At 50.0% G+C, this 17,309-nt stretch overlaps 1 protein-coding gene across 44 annotated transcripts in view; it reads right to left on the bottom strand.

Moving 5' to 3' along the window:
- The window catches only part of PCBP3 (poly(rC) binding protein 3), a 319,960-nt gene that overhangs the window by 261,874 nt on the left and 40,777 nt on the right, over positions 1–17,309 (bottom strand). For 13 of the 44 annotated variants that reach the window (XM_070489063.1, XM_070489067.1, XM_070489064.1 and 10 more), the window contains exon 1: positions 10,117–10,314. The exons of 3 other annotated variants lie outside the window; for them this stretch is intronic. The gene's annotated coding sequence lies outside the window, so the exon portion shown is untranslated. 28 more of the 44 variants (XM_014859813.3, XM_070489074.1, XM_070489079.1 and 25 more) reach the window with 11 other exon arrangements.

Genomic DNA, 17,309 nt, shown 5'->3' with positions numbered 1-17,309 from the left:
AAGGGTGAATTTCATAATATGTATGTTATATCCCCCCCAAACTTTTAAGTAAATGGAAAGAATAAAAAAAAGCAAAAAGTGAAATCAAAATACTTTTAGAAAAAAAACATAGGGAGGGTCTACTACCAGCTGACCTGCAATAAAGTAATTTCTAAAGAAGCCTCTTTGGGCAGGAGGAAAATGACCCCACGAAAAATGAAGGTCAGAAATGTCAGAGAGCAATGAAAGCAAAGAATGAATAAAAATGTGAATAAATCTAAATGAACACTGATGGTATTTTAAATAATAATGTTAATATTAATATTATTTCATTGAGTTTAAAAGGAGCATGTCGAATTAAAATACACAATAATAAGCACATATAAATCTGGAGGGAGTGACTGGAGTTCAAGTACTCTGAGAAACTATGATCTTAGCATGGTCCAGGAGGAAGGTATAACTGCGTTATCTGGATAAGTTTATAATACACTATCTAATTTACATAGTAACCACAAAAAGAAAAAAATAGAATATAACCTCCAATGTACTGGACTGGAAAAGTAAAATGATTCTGAAAAATCACAATACTAGTTTAAAATAATACAAGAAAGGGGGGAAAATAAACACAGAAAATGTGGGACAAGAGAAATATATAATTATTAGACCGGATGAAAAAAATCTAACTGTATAATCTTTGCAAGAGACATATCTAAAGTATAAGAATATAGTAAGGCTGAAAGTAAAATGATAAAAAACAAAGATATCATGCAAACATGAGCCTAAAGAAATCCGGTCTGGCTACATTAACATCAGACATATTATACCATGAAAGCAAAGATTCATTACTAGAGATAAAGAGAACCACTCGTAATAATTCAAGTCTCAATTCATTAAGAAGACATAACAATTTTAAATTTGCATGCCCCTACTAACATGATCTCAAAGCATATAAATAAAAATTGACAGGACCACAAAGAGAAATAAGACAAATCCATAATCATAATGAAATTGTGTAATTATCTTAGTAATGGATACAACGACCAGACAAAAACATAGTAAGAAAACAGAAGATGTGAGTAATATACTTATCAAGTTAGCTGAATAGAATATATAGAACATTGAACCTAATTCTTTTCAAGTACACAGGAACATTTCAGAAAACTTATAACCATATTCTGGGCTATAAGACAAACTGGCAAAGCTCAAAGGATTAAAATCATAAATCGCAAGATCTTTGGGCAATGCAATTGTCCTGGAGAAAAATAAAATAAGAAAACATGAATATGCTTGCAAATTTAAGAATATTCTTCTATTATGACCTACAAATTAAAGAAAAATCATAATGGAAATGAGAAAATAAACTGTCTTCGTCTACTTCAGCTGCTATAAGAAAATACCGTAGACTGGGTGGCTTAACAACAGACATTTACTTCTCACAGTTCTGGAGGCTGGGGCGTGTCAGCATGGTCAGGTCCTGGTGAGAGACCTCTTGCTGGACTGCAGAAGGCTGCCTTCTTGCTGTGTCCCCAGTGGCGGAGAGAGAAAGAGGGCAAGCTCGCTGGTATCTTCTTATAGAGCACTAATCCCATCATAAGGACCTCAAACTCATGACCTCATCTAAACTTAATCACCTCCCGAAGGCCCCATCTCTAAGTACCATCACATTGGGGGTTAAGGCGTCAACATATGAATGGGGGGAGGGGTACAGTTCAGTGTACAGCATATATCAAATGATAATGAAAATACTTCAAGTTAAACTCTGAATGACACAGCTGAAGCACTATTTATAAGGAAATGTATCAACTCAAACACACATATTATTAAAAGAGCAAAGCTGCAAATTAATAAATTAAACACTCATTTCGAATTAGAGACAGAACAGCTACAGGAAAGAAAAATTATAAGCCAGTTTCACTCACAGACATGTATGCAAAAATCCCAAACAAAATACTAGTCATTGTAATCTAATCAATATAAGAATAAGCTAGTATGAACAAGTTATGTTTACATGGTGGTCACCTGTGGGCAGTAGAATTAATGATTTTTATTCTGCTTTTGATGCTAATCTTTATTTTAGAAATTTTCTAAGTAAGCATCCATTATTTCACGAATCAGGAAAAAATATTTTTGAATAATTAATCTGCTGATATCTTATCTTTATGAAGCCAACTAGTTAATGAGTGGTGAGAAGAAAAGAACAAGGGCTAGCTCAGATAGCCATTTTATATGAGTAATCATAAGGCTAGAAGGCCTTATGTGTCTCAGTGTCTCTATCTGGTTGAGAACAAAGAAAGGGTAGATGGGAGTAGAAAAGGATTTACAAAGATAGGAATGTGATAATAGCAATTCATAGGCTTTTTGCCCAGACATTAAGGGAGCAATCTCATACACAAATGTGTCTATAAATAGAATCCATACTGCACTTTAATGAATAATTTAAAAGCACTTTGCAAACAGGGTTAAGAAAACAGGAACCTAAATGCTCAAAAATCAATAGTTCTGTCCTATCCCAACCTGGTGAGTTCCAGAAACAGACATTTGAGTTTTATATTATTTTTCAGAAACACTGGAAGCTGGATAATTAAGTATCAAAAGGCTTAAAAACATCTATAAGATCTGACCTAATAATTCTGCCTTTAGAAATTTATCCTTCAGAAATAATCAGTGATTCACACAATGATTTTTGTGTAGGATATTTACCAAAGCATTGTTTATCATGGTAAATATTTTAAAGCAGCATAAATGTCCAGCTATAGGGAAGTGGCTCAATAAACTGGGACACCCAATGGACTAGTATGCAGCCATTCAAAATGATATTTTAGAAGAAAATGATGTGACACTCACTATCAAATGCTCACTATCTAGTACAAAGAAAAAAGCTGTTCATAAAGTATATTACGGAATGAATCCCACTTTTACGATATGCATATCATACAGTAGTCACCCCTTATACACAGAAGATACATTCCAAGACCCCCAGTGGATGCTGGAAACCACAAATATTACCAAATCCCATATATACTATGTTTTTTCCTCTACATACATACTTATGGTAAAGTTTCATTTATAAACTATGCAAGTAAGAGATTAACAACAATGAATAACAAAGGGCTTTGCAACCATTATTAAATAAAATAAGGGTTACTTGAACATAAGCACTGAGATACCACGAGAGTCAATCTGATAACCGAGATGGCTACAAAGTGACTAACTGCAGATAGTGTATACAGTGTGCATATGCTGGACAAAGGGATGATTCATGTCCTAGGTGGGACGGAGTGGGACAGCTGAAGATTTCATCAGGTTACCCCGAAAAGCACCCAATTTAAAACTTATAAATATTTATCTCTGAAATTTTCCATGTAATTTTCTTTTTTGAGGAAGATTGGCCCTGAGCTAACATCTGTTGCCAATCTTCCTCTTTTTGCTTGAGGAAGACTGTCACTGAGCTAACATCTGTGCCAATCTTCCTCTATTTTATGTGGGATGCTGCCACAGCATGGCTTGATGAGCAGTGCTAGGTCCAAGCCCGGGATCCGAACCTGCAAACCCTGGGGCATGCAAACTTAACCACTATGCCACCAGGTTGGCCCTCCATTTAATATATTTGGACCACAGTTGACAGCCAGTAACTGAAACCACAGAAAGTGAAACCATGGATAAACAGGGACTGCTGCACATACATAAAAGTAGAAAAAACATTAGCTACCTTTGTGTGGTAAGACTATGGATGATGTTTATTTTGTCCTTTGTACTTTGTTTGCTCCAATTTTTCTACACAGATCATTTGTATTACTTTTATAAATAGAAAAAAGGCTTAAAAAATAATAAAAAACTGATCACCTCAAATAGATTCAAATATGTTTCATCAACCCAAACCCACTTCTAGTGAGGGTAACTAGGAGGTCAGTATAGATTTGATACATTTGTTTTCTATAGCTGCATAACAAAGTATCAAAAACTTAGCAACTGAAAACAATACACATTTATTATCTCCAGTTTCTGTGAGTCAGGAGTCTGAGCAGGCTTAACTGAGTCCGCTTAGGGTTTCATAAAGCTGCAATTATGGTGTCAGCCAGGCTGTGCTCTCATCTGAAGGCTCAACTGAAGGCTCACGGAAGAATCTGCCTCCAAGCTCACTCAGGTTATTGGCAGAAGTAGTTTCCTTGCTGTAGGACTGAGGGCCCCTGCTACCTACTGGCTGTCGCTGTAGGCCACCAGCAGTCTTGTCATGTAGGCTTCCCCAACATAGCCAGTTACTCAAGCCAGCAAAGAGAGTCTCTAAACAAGTTTCTAGCAAGATGGAATTGTATACAATGTAACATAATCACGGAAGTGACGTCCCATCACTTTTGCCATATTCAATTGGTTAGAAGCAAGTCACAGGTCCCACTTCAGTGGAAGGGCCTTACACATGGGAATGAATACTGGGAGATAGGGATCATGGCGGGGCCACCTTCATACAGTCTGTCCATATCTAGCCTCCCAGTGCAGAGCCTAGACAAAGGAGGGAGGCTTACACTTGGATCTGAAGACTCTTCTGATCAACCAACCACCCGTAAACAAAACTGAACCCAGCTCTCTGCAGTGCTGAGATAGGATGGTACTGTAAGAAGTGAAGGGAGAATTCACCACGGGTCAGAGTTAATGCAGAGAATTTCACCAGGGAGGTGGGACCTGTTCCAGCCTCAAAGGATGGTTAAGATTTAGATCAGCGGGAAGGAATGAAAGAGGAAGACTTTTCCTCTGCAATAAGGAAAGGTAGAGAGGCAGGAATTCCCAAGGTGGGTTCTGGAGAGAGTAAGTAGAATGGTTTGTTCACAAGAAACACAAACCAATATGATGTCTAGCTTTACATTCTAATTGGTCCCGTGATGACCAACACACTTGCAAAACCTACAAACAAGACCTAGAGAGGAACACAGTTTGAGTTTTGGTCAGCTCTGTAGCAGACATCAATTAGCCTCCATAATGTGGTAAATGTTACTAATATTTACCAGTATTCAGTTGTCCCAAACTTCTGGGACGTGGAGGACACTACCTCCCTGTCCCACTTGAAACTAGGTGTGACTGGAATGACTCCTTCAAGCCAATGAAATGTGAGGAGAATGGAGGAATGACCCTTCTAAAGCGATTAATTGCTGATGCAAGAGTCTCCATGTTCTAAAAGGGTCCAGATCCAGAACATTTAAGAAGCAATTTTGCCAAACTTCCAAGTAAGAAAAATCCCTCCCTTTCAGAAACTATTACAGAGATGATGAAGTATCACCTTGATACCAAATCTGAATAAGGGCAATGCAAGAAAAAATTATTATCAATTAATACTTCTTATGAAAATATGTACCAAAGTCATAAATGAAATACTACCATATTGGATCCAATAATAATTATTAAATGTAGTACATTACAACAAAGCACAGTCTATCCCAAGAAATCAATGATGGTTTAAAATTAAAAGATTAAAATATTTCATCTCAGTCACAGTTTAAAAAAGAAAAAACATAAAATCATCTAAATAAGTAAAGAAAACCATTTGATAAAATTCAAAATCTATTAATGATTTTTAAAAATCTTTTATCAAACTATTAGTAGATGAGATCATCCTTAACCTAATAAAAGGAATTTACAAGAAAAAATAACAAACTTCATATTTAAGGCTTTAAATGTATTGCCTTTAAAGAGAAAAACAATACTAGGAACGCCTTATCACAATTCCTATGCAACTCCGTCTAGTGGTCCAAACAAAGGAAATTCGACAAAAAATTAAATAAATGATTTAAGGACTGGGCAGGAAGAAATGAAATTATCATTATTTACATGGAGGAATGAGAAGCAGATCTGCACATCTGTGGAATCTGGTAAGTCTCAAAGGCAGCATTGCAGATCACCAGAGAAAGCATGGCACTCAATCGACGGTACTGGTACAACCGGTTATGCATTTGGAAAGATTCTAAAATGCTATCTCTACCTCACACCTCACACAAAAATAAGTTCAAAGTAGAATATAAAAAGCAAACGTTCAAATTTTTTTTAAAGAGAGGGGCATCTTACGACCTTGGGGTAACAAAAGATCTTAAATAAGACTCAATAACTACAAACCATGAGGGAAAGATGGATAAATTTGACTACATTAAAATTAAACATCTGTTCATCAAAACAACATTTTTAAAAGGATAAAAAACAGGACACAAATAGAATCCAGAATATATAAAGAACTTCTAAAAAGTTCTAAAAAGGACAACCCAGGCAATAAATGGACAAACAATATAAGAATACAATTTATAGAAGAGGAAACCCAAGTGGCTAATAAATGGATTAAAAAATCCTCAAACTCACTGGTAATCAAGGAAATGCAAATTAAAACAGTGATATATTTCATATCTACTCAACTGACAACAATGAAAACGTCTGAAGATACAAAGGAATAGCGAGGATGTGAAGAAACAAATCTTTAGAAAATACCTTGACAACAGCTCTGAGATTGGAACTGGGCCTACACTATGACCCACCAATCCCACTGCAGATGTGTGCCTGGTCTACTCTCTCCTGAGTGCCCAGCACAGAGAAAAGGTGGGCCAGTGGGACATGGCAGTTAGCAGGCGTGGAGACCTAGCAGGCATGGAGACCTAGCAGGCTGCTGGGAGGAAGACGTCAAGTGGGACTCAGGCCAAGCAAGGCAATATCAGATGCCAGTCTTGCCAGGAAGTGAAACTGGGGATCAGAACCATGCTTTCCTGGGGCAACCACTCCCAAACAGCAGCTGGATTATTTTATCCTCTACAGCCAATCTGATCATGTTATTTCCTCCTTAAATTTCATCAGCGAAAAATTCCTAGAGCAGAGTCCTAACTTTATCAGTTTCCTGTGGTTGCTCTAACAAATTTCCACAAGTTCAGTGGCTTAACACAACACAAATCAATTATCTTACAGTTCTGGAGGTCATAAGTCCGACACAGGTCTCACTGAGTGAGAATAAAGGTGTCAGCAGGGCTGTGTTCCTTTCTGGAGGCCCTAGGGAAAGTCCATTTGCTTGCCTCTTCCAGCTTCTAGATGCTGCCCTCATTCCTTGGCTCACCTTCAAAGCCAGCAATGACTAGTAGAGTCTTCCTCATTTCATTTCACTCTGACACCGACCCTTCTGCCTCCCTCCTCATTTAAGGACCCTTGTGATTAAGGACTTTAGGCTCACCCAGGTAACACAAGATAATCTCCTTATTTTAAAATCACCTGATAAAATCAACCTTTATTTCATCTACTACCTTAAATCCTCTTTGCGATGTAACATAACACATTCACAGGAACAGATGTGGACAGCTTTGGGAGGCCATTATTCTGCCTACCACACAATCTCTCCACAACTCTCCCCCCACCTATAGCAGAGTCCCAACCCTTTCACAATGCCCCCCCAAACCTCTAGCCTCTGCACCACCACACACTCTGTTCTACAGTTACACCAACCTCATCTTTTTCTAATCGATTTATACCTATCTTTGCTCAAACAATTACAGCTCATCCTCCAGGTGTCAGCCCAAAGGCCACCTCCTCTCTGTAGCCTTCTCTGATGGCCAGCCTAAATGAATCACCCCTCCTCAGCCCACCAAACTGGCTTTCTGTGTATCCCAATTCCAGCACTTAATGTGGCCCCATGTAAGCATCTGTTTTCATGTCCTTTTCTCAGTCATAAGTGGTGAGTCCTTCAATGATAGGAACTCTGTTTCATTCTCCTTGGGGTTCCCAGGTCAGAGCACAGGGCCTGGCAAAGAACAGGCACTCCGAGAGCATTTCTGAGGCTTGGAGGAAGGAAAAGGAAGCTGCTCTGGGTTTCCCTCAACAAAAGAGATGTCAAAGAGTAACCTCGGCTAAGTGTATGGCTGCCAATGGGGCCAAAGAACTAATTCAGATGCTCATAACAAAACCCCTCAACAATCCACTGTTTAGTTTAATGCACAATTTACTATCCTGTGGAAGAATCTCTGCACCACAAGTGACACCTATTATTTTTTATTGCTAATCTGTGGGGCAATTCTAAAGGAACAGACAAAATTAACCTCAGGAGAAATGAAGGATTTCTCTAAAATGATTTACAAAGATGTCCTCAAAATTACAGAAGAGTAGATGTTGCTCCAACCCAGCAGGAAAGCCTGGCAATTGCCCAACAGCCCACCACACACGCGGAGAGCTCCAGGCCCTCTCCAGGCAGGCTGGGAAGCTCCCTGCCAGTGACGGGGTTGAGGCGGGGGACTACAATCCACCCTGTTTAGGGAAAAACAAATTGCCTCTATGCACGAATACGTGCATGTATTATAATAGAGAGTACACTTTTTTAGAGTGTGGTTGTTACAAAACAGGGTCTTATTTAATTTCAGTGGTTTGTTACTTGATGTCCATACTCTAGCAAGAAAATTCCCACCTGGGGAGAAGGAGACTAAGCAAAGGAAAGGGAATGTTGGTTTGGTACAAGCATCCACTTTAAAAAAGGAGACAACAACATGGCTTTAGTTTTTAAAAGGAAACCAAATTCCATTCAAGTTCAACAGAACTCCCCTGTTCAACTCTTCTTTTAATAGAATGAGTTCTGAAATTCGTTTTAAACATACTCCAAAAGCCAGTGTCACGCTGGAAAGGAAGTCAGACGAAAGAGCAGACAGAGCCGCCGCGCTCAGCACCACGGACAGCAGGCGCGAGGCCCGGCCGTCGGAGCCGCCCCCAGCCGCCACGCTCAGCACCACGGACAGCAGGCGCGAGGCCCGGCCGTCGGAGCCGCCCCCAGCCGCCACGCTCACCCCGGGGCTCAGGCCGGGCGGCTCCTACACGCGAGCAGCCCTTTTCTTCGCTACGGCCCAGAGGACCAGCCTTCTTCACCAAAGGGCTGCGCAACTCGCATCTACCAAAACCTGCTTCGGTGGCCACTTTCACAGCAAAGCCTGCGATTTCCGCAAAGCCAGGAACGACTCCGCCTTTGACCCAGGAACCGGCTACAGGCCCGGCAGGGAAACTGTCGAACCCGAGCCGCGGGGCCCAGCCTTGGAGGGCACACTGGTCAAGGGCCTCCCGGGACTGTCGCAGACACACCCAGAGCCTCGGCCCCTCCGGAGCGCAGGGGAAAGGCCGCTTCTTCTCAACCCTAGCCGACGTTCACAAACGCCTAAGGAACGCTCGTGGAGCTGCGCTCCCACCTCCGAGCGTTAGTGACACCGGGGGCTACGTTCGCGCCCAGCATCACGACCCGCCGGCACCACCGCGCCAGCCGCGCCGCGGTCCCGCGGACCCTGCCCTCGGACCCTCCCGAGACCCGGCGGCCGAGCTCGAACCAGGAGAGAGCGCTGAGTTACACAAACTCCACAGCCTGCGGCGTCCACGTGCGGGCGACCACGCCGCGCCCCACGCCGGCCAGCGGCGGCGCCCGTCGGGTCTGCCCAGGCCCAGCGCCGCCGCCGCGCCGTCTCCGGACCGGCGGAGGGCGTGCCCGAGCGCTCCGAGCCGCCGGAGGCCGCCGCACCGGCCCGCGCCCAAGCCAGGTTCCGGGGCGCCGGGCGGCCGGCCGCCGAGGGCGCGGGGGGAGGCCGGCGCGCGGGCTCCAGAGCCGGCAGGAGGGTCGCGAGAGACACAGGGGCCCGCCCGAGTCAGCGGACTGGGCGCGCGACCCGGGGAACCCGCACGGCGGAACGCCGGACCCGCTGACCCCGCCCCCGAAGTCGGCCGGCCGGCGGGTCTCCAGCCTCGGCCCCTGGCGCGGGCTCCGGCGGCCCGGACGTGCGGTCCCCGCCAGGAGCGCGGGCAAAGTGCGCGGCCGCGGGCTGGCGCCCTGGCTCGACCCTCGGCCCCCGACCCCCGACCCCGGCCCAGGCTCGACCCCCGCCGGGACCCCGACCCTCCACCCCGGCCCGGGCCCCGCCAGGTCCCCGACCCCCGACCCCCGCCCCGGCCCGGACCCTGGCCCCTGGCTCCAGTGTCTGACTCCGACCCCGACCCCGGCCCGGCCCCGGCTCGACAGCCCCACCCCGACCGGGCCCCTGGCCCAGGTGTCTGACCCCGGCCCCGGGCCCGGCCGCCACCTCAGCTCGGCCCCCAACTCCCGACCCCACACCGGGTCCCTGACCCCGCCGCGCCCCCGGCCCGCCCGCGACCCTCACTCACCTGCCCCGCGGCAGAGGGCGTGCCCCGGGCCAGCCGGCGGGAGGCCGGGGCGGGGCCGGAGAGCGGGGACAGGGCGGTCGGGTCGGCGGCGGCAGAGTCTGAGGCGCTCCAGGCGGCGGCGACGGCGCCTGAGGCGACCGAGTCTGAGGCGACTGAGGCGGCGGTCGCCGCTTCTCGCGCTCCAGCCGAGGCGCTGCGCGCGGCGCGGGCCCGCCCCCTCTACGCGGCTGGCCAATCCCGCGCCGCCCGCCGCCGCTGGCCCCGCCCCCGCCCGAGGGCAGGGCCCCAAGAAAGCGGGTGCGGCGGGCCAATCGAATGGTGGAACGGGCGGTTGCGGCCAATCAGAACTCCGGAAGCTCTCGGAAAAGAAACCAATTAGCACCATGGGGGCGGGGGCGGGGCGGTGCCAATGCCGATGGAGGTGGGACCGACTATTGGGACGGGGAGGAGGCGGGGTCTTGGGAGGGCGGGTCACTGGCCGTGGGCGGAGCCCAAGGTGGGCGAGGCCGCACATGGAACGGGGCGGGGCCTCGAGAGGGGGGTGGGTCACTGGGCTGGGGCGGGGCCACGAGTGGGCGGGGTGGGGCAGGACGCAGGCCGCTCTCGAGGGGCGTGGCCTGGAGTGGGGGAGGCGGGGCGGAGTCACAGGCAGGGCAGGGGCGGGGCCCGGCCCGGGCGGTTCCGGCGGGGGTCTGCGGAGTGAACTGGACCATGCCGCCTGGCTCCCGCGCTCCACGCCCGGCACGTCTCGGACGCGCTCGGCCAGCCCGGAGGCTGCGGCCGGAGCCCTGCAGGCCGGGTCCTGCAGTGGTCAGGGAGGCGGGCAGTCCCCCGGGCCCGCTCCGACGTCCCCCCAACGAGCCCGGCCCCACCTGTCCCGCCCTGCACGTGCCCCCTTCCCTCCCGCGCCGCGGAATCCGTGTGTCCGGCCGAAGTGTCCCGCCGTCCTTGCCCCTCCACCCGCCCCAGCCGACCCAGGACGCGGGTGGGCTTGCGCATCGACATCCGCAGGTGGCCCGAGGACGGTGACCGAGACCATCTGAAGAGCTGGGCCGTCCTCGCGGGACAGAGGATGTCTCGGTGTTTGGTGTCATTGTCCTCGTTCCACCCTCCCTCCCCTCCCCCGGCTGCGTGCTGCTTTTGTTTTGTTTCTGTGTTTACGTGGCACTGAATCCCCGTGTCTCATGTGTGCGCTGTGGCCTCTTCTTAGCAAGGATCGTGCAGCACCCACCCACACCAGCCAGGTGACAGACACGCCTTGACGTCCCGGGAGTGACTGGGCAGCGGGGCAGGCTGGGCAGGCAGGAGCCCCGGAGGCCCTCCCCGCGCAGCTGCAGGACAGAGCTCAGCCTTACGGAGCTGTCTCAGATCTCCGAGCAAGGGGAGGGGTTGTCCAGCCGCCAGATGGGCCTGGAGCGCCACCCTGTCCCCGGCTGGCAACCCCCCTCCTTTGCCCTTGGCACCATTTGTCCCTGTTCCCGGGCAGGAGGCATTCGCAGGCCTCTCCTTGGTGGACCCCACTCCTTCATGAGCAGTGACCAGGTGGTGGTAGGGCCGCTGGAAGTACCCACTCAAAGGTCACCATTGTGACCTCTTCTTTTCGTGGAAGCATTAGAAATGACCATAGTACCCACAGCTCACCACAGTACACAAAGGACCCCACTGGCACACAGAGGCAGGAGAGGCTGGGCAGCACCCAGGGTGAAAATCTGGACAGTCCACACCAGATGCAGGACAGCAGTCATCCTGGGCATAGGCTGGGTCAGGAAGAGCCCTGTGCTTGTTTGTCTTCAAGTCACTTATATAATTCGGAGACAACCTTTAAAAAGGAAAGGCTCTGGCTGGAGGGTGAGAAGGGCTTGGGGGTGGGATCCACCGCAAGGGCAGCAGTTGGGAGAAGCAAGAATGCAAGCAACATCTGGGTCGTGAGTCCTTCCAAAGGAGAGGGCTGCAGAGGAGCGGCCGAGGAGCCCTTCCCAGCAGTGTGGGGGCACCTGTCACATTCCAAGCAGGGAGATGTGGTTAACCAAGGGCTCTGGGCAGACTGCTGTGGAAGTAGGGAGGAGCATGCAGTGGGAGAGGGAGGGGGCGGCCTGGGGCCTGGAGGGGTCAGGACGCTGGGACATGATGCAGGAAGTGAACAAGAAGGGATGCTAGCAGAACAGCCCGCAGGACTGGATCCGGAGACCGAGGTTGCACGAATTTACTGCGTCCCAACTAAGTGGCCCTGGCTGTCAGCCTCACCTTGACTCTGCAGGCAGAGGGGCCAGAGGGAACCCTGGGGACCCCGCTCCTGAAGCCAGAGCATGGGGCGGGGGCAGAGGCAGAACCCCCTCTGCCCCCCCCACCCCCCCCAGATTACAGGCTGCCAGCCTTCCCCTTCCCCATCCTCTCCAGGAGCCCACGGCCTCTCAGCTGCCTTCATCGCCCCCTGAAAGACACAGTTAGTCATTAGGAAAGTAATGATAGTGTTTGGGGACAGCATGTTGGACTCTAACAACTTTCAATTATTTCCAGTTCCTGCCAACCCTGGGAGGAAAAAGCAGCTTATCTCATGCCTCCGCCCTTGACACACAAGACAATCCGTGTCTGCTGGCGTATTATCATATATTAGCAGATCTCTGAGAGCCACACGGCCCGCCCCCAGGTCCCAGCAGCTGGGCAGGGCCTGGAGCGGGCCTGGGTTCCTCCCATAAACAGGACCAGCCCACCTCAAATTCTCCACACACTGTGTTCCGTGGCTCCCCCTCCATTAGCACGGTGTGTGTGTGTGTGTGTGTGTGTGTGTGTGTGTTTGCCACACTCTCTATTGCTGTCACTGTGGTCCTTCCCATGAGAAGTGTACCCAGGGGCCTGTGTTTATAAATAACTCCATGGTGTCTTGTTGGGGGATGCAGGGGCCTCGTAATTATCATCTGCTTGGACTGATGTCAGATCAAGCCCTGGGAAGTCCATAGCCCTCAGCATTCCTGATTATCACACACATCCCTGCCATCAGAGTCAGGGGGTGGCACAGGCTGCTGCATCTGGAGGAGTGGGGGCAGGGAGCCTTCTCAGCTCCATATTAGATGGCTAAAAGGGCCGGGAGATAGTTACATGCAGAGAGCAGCCCCAGTGGTAATCATGTCAAATCCTGCTAGGTGTGCAGGGCTCGTCCAGGTGCCGGTACACATGGCACCCAGCACCCCCAGTTGCAAAGCCCCCCTTCCCTGCTACAGGGAGACATCTGGAGCATTTGACCTGAGTCTGGCGTGGGGTTTGGGGCATCTGCGGGCCTTCAGCAGAACTCAGCCCGCACGCTGGGCCTTCTACAGTAGGAACTCACATTATTATCACAACCACCTCTTAAGCTCAGCGTAAAGCACAATGACACAGATTACCTAGTAGGGAATGGGGCATTGCCACTAAAATCCTCTTCATAAAATAGTGAGGCAGAAGGCCCTCTTCCTAGGACCACACCCTTAGGCGCTCAGGGAGCCACTGGAGCCACTGTTTCTGCTCATGTCTCCCATAGTCTCGGCAGCCAGCCCTCCTTTCCTGCACCAGTGCTACTGTCCTCTCACAAAAGCCACCTGGGGGAGGAGTGGCTGGGTCTGCTGAGCTCAGAGATGATTCTGTGAGAGCCAGAGTGATGGAGTGAAGAAGCTTGGAAAGAAGGGAAACCAATCCCTGTGCGAGCTGCCCTGACCAGAGGAACATACCCAATATATCCAGACTTTCCTTTTATCTTAGGAAGACTTTCTGCACCGTGAAAGCGGCAGCCAAAATTCCACTCCTCCATGTGCTTCAACAGTGCCATTCAGCTCTAAATCTCTAAATGAGAACTGCTATCTTTGTTTGGGTAGATGGCCACCCTCCATCCCTCAACACCAGGGCTCGGCCAGCAAGAGGAGCCTGGGAGGGAAAGACAAAGTTCCCGAACCCTGACTCCTGGCTGAACGAGCACGTGCTGCGGGCGCCCTGCTGTGCCTGCAGATATCCAGTCTTCCCAGACGGACTCACACTCATTGGCTGCTTTTCCATTAAGGTCACATGAAACTTTTCTGTTGACATAAATAATCTCTAGTGAATATCAGTGGAGATGGATGCAAACCCACAGAACTGGCTAGGAGCACACTCTTGTGAGAGAGAGAGGGCGAGGGGCAGGCTGGCCCAGGCCTTCCAAGCCCTTCTTTCTTGGGACCCCAATTTCTTAGAGTTCCCCTTATGTCATCCTGTAGCAACTGCACTGCCTTTCTACTTTATTGGTCTAGTCTTCTGCCATGAAAGAGCTCTGACAAGAGTTTTAAGGTGCAAAGTCAAGAATGTAAATGTTGAGAAATAAACCATTAAAATGCAAATTAAGGGAGATACTCCCTTTGCTCTGCAGGGATCACAAACTGGGAGTCTGTGAGCTGATCCGGCTGACAGAAGGTTCTACATAGGTAGCCAGTCTCCCAGTTATCGATCCTCCGCCACTGCCTCGGACCAGGCCAGCCCAGACACTATGACACCCCCAGGTCAGACCCGTGAGCAAAGGCAGAGCATCAAAGGGTCTCAAGGGCACTGCGCTGGTAGCACCCCCGTGATGAAGAGCCAGGAGTCCCACACTAGGCCTGTGAACAGATCAGAGGAGCAGAAGGATCCACCTGGCAGGCAGGTTGCAAGGGGTGGGTTCCCTTCCTCCCGCAGCTTGACGAGCAGACTAGCCTGAGGTCCATCCCTCCTCTGTGCCATGCTTGGTGATCCAGCTCACTCACAGACAGGTGGTCTCTCCCCTGTCTCCTCCTCTCCCTGCCCAGGGTGGAGGACTGCTTCATCACACGCTCCACGGCTCCAGCACAGCCCTCTGCAACCCCACGGCCAGCCCTGCGTCTGTCCCACACCACTGCTCACACCCAGAGAACAGCAGGGCCCACCCCCTTGTCTGTCTTTGGCTGAAAGGCCCCAAGAGGAGCTGGTAATGTGCCCTCTGCTGGTGTGAACATTACATCCAGGTGCTTGTGAACTGCCCCAAGAAGGGCCAACAGACAGTGACTTCTACTGGACACCAGCAGGCTTTACAACCACAAAATGTCTCGCACACGCGCGATGCTATTTTTATCGTTATTCCTCTGTCTGGTCTCTCGACACCCTGCAGTAGAGCAGCCACGGCGCCACGCTGAGCTTGAGAGAAGCCGTGCCCAAACCACAAACATCTGATGAAGCGGCAGCATTGCCGCCACCACCAGCATCCTTGGGCCACCGGACAGACAGATTCTCAGAGCTGCTGAGCCTCCCAAAATGCAAATGAAAGATGCTTGACTGCACCAAGAATACGGCAAAGTTGAGTGCTAGACGAATCGCCACCTCGTCTAACACGAGCAGGCCCATTGCTGATGCTGTGAATTTCCACATGGGAGGACTCGGAGGTGGCAGTCCGACGAAGAGAGGAGAGGTCTGAAGCTGTGTGTGCAAAGTGCTTCATATACAGTACACACTGCTGATGGGACTGTGGGCCTGATGGCGGCGTGGAGGCCCAGCTGAGGAAAGAAGTGCACTGCTCCAAACACACACACACACACGCACACACAAATACAAGCAAGCACATGCACACGTGCACGCATACACACGCATACTTTGGAGGCAGTGGCCAAAACTAAACCAGACATCTGCCCCCAGGCCACCCGCCTGTCTATGTGGGAAGAGGATGAGGTGGGCAGAAGTCCTAGGAGGCGCTGCCTCCTCAGGGGGACACTATCTATCAGAGGCAAGTGGCTTTCCCTCCCACCTCTCCACCCTCCTCCCAATGGGAGAGAAGCACCAGAGAACTGCTCACAGAGGGAGGCAGCCTGGGAAGGGGGCACATGAACCTGGTTCCCAGGGTGGACACTGACACTACATCCCCGTGCGGGGCACAGTGAGAAACTTCTCAGGAGAGCGTAACATGCATCCCTGATGTGCAACGTAGAACTGGTGCCCACTTCTCAGCTCAAGATCCTTGAAGGCAACAAGTGAGCTGGAGCAGTCAGACCAGCAGGACCAAAGCTCACCATCGTGCGGCGATCCTGGGAGAAAGGATGCCCTCAGCTCCCTCAGCAGAGAAAGAGCCAGAGGAGACGGGTGGAGAGATCACCATGAGGCCCCCCAGGAGGACTCCAGGCCAAGGCTGTCAGGAGAAGAGCTTGTACCAAAGACAGGATTGAGGGGAGACAAGGCTGCCCTTCTCAAGAGCACTCAGGGAGAGATGGGCCAAGGAGAAGCAGAATAGCACACCCAAGACAACCCCACACAGTCTGTGTGGCAGGCACTCCATCTGCCGAGACCAGAGGGGACCTGGGCCACATTCCCACCCTAACCTCTACACACCAGGCAACCAGTTATATAAAAAGTTCTCTGCCCACCACCACCAAATGCACTACTCCTTGAAAAAGGAAAAGAAGCACAGTGAAAACTTGCAGTAAGTTACCCCACAATAGCACACATTTTAATGTGATTATTAATTGGCTCCAGCCATCAAACCAGCCTCTGATTTGGTGACAAAGGGCACATAAAGGGGAGGATAGGGACAGGTAGCCAGAACTCAAGAAGCCCCAATTGTAGCTGCTGTAGCAGATGTGGTGTCTTCCCTGGGGCGGGTCAACCCAGCCTCTGCATGTAGACAGCAGCTGCTGAGCGGGCAGGTACATTCTCCTCAGTCCCCCTCCACACGGAGGACCAAAGCACTTCTCCTTTACCTGGCAAGGATGGCAGCACACATCATAGTCCTGCCCCAGGAGCTACATGAACCTTCTGCCCTCTGTCATAACGTGGTCTACAAGAATCTTGACTGTCACCGTCAACTATGCAGTCACACATTGCTTGACGATGGGGACACGTTCTGAGAAGCGCATCGTCAGGTGATTTCCTCATTGTGTGACCATCACAGAGCGCACTTCAACCTAGACGGTACAGCCTGCTACACACCTGGGCCACGTGGTGCTGATCTTACAGGACCACCGTCATAGATACCGTCCATCGCTTACCAAAATGTCGTTATGCAGTGCATGACTGTGTTGGCGACATTATGCTCACTGGATCTGATGAGCAGGAGGCGGCCAGGACCCTAGATTCCCGAGTGAGAGATGCGTGTGCCCAAGGATGGGAGCTGAGCCTTGTGAAGATCCAGGGGCCTACTATGTGAGTGAGATCTTAGGATCCAGTGATGTGGGGCATGTCCTCCAAGTAAATGACAA

Source organism: Equus asinus, chromosome 18, assembly GCF_041296235.1.
Source record: "Equus asinus isolate D_3611 breed Donkey chromosome 18, EquAss-T2T_v2, whole genome shotgun sequence".
NCBI lineage: Eukaryota > Metazoa > Chordata > Mammalia > Perissodactyla > Equidae > Equus > Equus asinus.
The sequence above is the reverse complement of the archived record's forward strand: the minus strand, read 5'-3'. Positions and strand labels throughout refer to the sequence as shown.